The sequence below is a fragment of the Cyprinodon variegatus genome, unplaced genomic scaffold, assembly GCF_000732505.1.
Source record: "Cyprinodon variegatus isolate N-32 unplaced genomic scaffold, C_variegatus-1.0 Scaffold185, whole genome shotgun sequence".
In the NCBI taxonomy this organism is placed as follows: Eukaryota; Metazoa; Chordata; class Actinopteri; order Cyprinodontiformes; family Cyprinodontidae; genus Cyprinodon; species Cyprinodon variegatus.
Window position 1 is genome coordinate 1267658 of NW_015150638.1, and position 1496 is coordinate 1269153.

Genomic DNA, 1496 nt, shown 5'->3' on the forward strand with positions numbered 1-1496 from the left:
AATGACAATAATAATAGTAGTAGTAATAACAATAATTCTAACAATAATAATAATAATAATAATATTAATACTTTATAGCATCATTATTGGTATTAATTGTTACTATTAGTTTTATCATTCTTATTCAATAAACTGTCAGCTCCATACCTATGTCCCATAAGTCTGATTTTTCTATAAGTGTCAACGCCGTACCAGGGTCATGAAAGTGGGAACATTTGTGGACAAAAAATCCTCCCACAGAGCTGGGACTATTTTAGCTCAGCTCAGGGTGTATAAGCTTGGATGTTTATGGGTGGATATCCCCTTGTAGATGCTTATTTCTATAGGTTAATTCCATCCACCTGCTGGGTAAGAAATCTGGCTTTTTCCAGGGCTCCCCAGGAAGCTGTGAGGGAGCTAGAATTTTTCTAATTATTGCTGTGGCATGGATAGGCATAAGGGGTTAAATACCTAGCTGCATCAACCCCTGGAGGCAGAGAACAGACCTAAACAGGTTTAAACATCCAGGACCCTGGTATGGTGCTGGACTTAGTTTAATTTCTAAGGGTAAACTCCATACCAGGGGTCCGAGAGCCTGCTGTTGCGTACTGCTTGGTTTAGTCCGTGGGGGGTGCTTAAGAGTTGCCGGAGGTGCATGTTCCTGGAGGAGACAACGTGGTTTTGTTTGCCAAGATTAGAGTTGGAGGTTTTCCCCTGGATGTGATGGATAATGCAGAGTGGGGGAGCTGAGAAAGGGTGGGGCCGATGATGAGGCTTCTTATTAGTTTGACTAAAACTGAAACTTTTAGAATTACCAAAAAAAGTATGATCTCAAATTGCTGCCTTTCAGAAAAATATGAAACATCTCACTATGAAACAAAACAGTATGAGCTGTGCTTACCTCATAAGTCTGAGTTTGAATTTCTCCTCCCTGAAAGGTGGAGTCAATGCAAAACTTTATAATTGATTTCTTATTCGTGTTAATGTGACAATCAGTCAGAGAGCAGAAATCACACAGAAACACAATGGACTACAGCACACTTGCATAGTGTATTTATAATCTGTAGGCTTTTTTATTTTTAATTAGTTATTATTTAGTTTATTTAATCCATGTATCACTTTTATTCAATATATTCTGTATTTAATATGTAATATGTTTATTATTGATTAGTAACACTGTGCAATGCGGCTCCTTGTAGTGTGTGGTTATTGTACTTTTCCATTTTTTCATACATCTCCACTTAAAAAAAAGAGCAACTTTTAATCTCTTTGTACACCTGCATAATGACAGTGAAGCTGTCTTATTTCAAAATATTTTTGCTAGATGTTCTTTTATTAATTATATTATTCAAAATATAAAGAGTAGACCTAAACTTTTTTATTTGGTATGTTTTGTTTTCAAAGCAATTGATTTACATTAGAGAATAGCTTTTAAAAGAAAGAAAAATACTTCAAAACCTACAGATATGTCTATATGTTTTACATGTGGGGAAAAAAGCATGTGTCTAGAATAATCA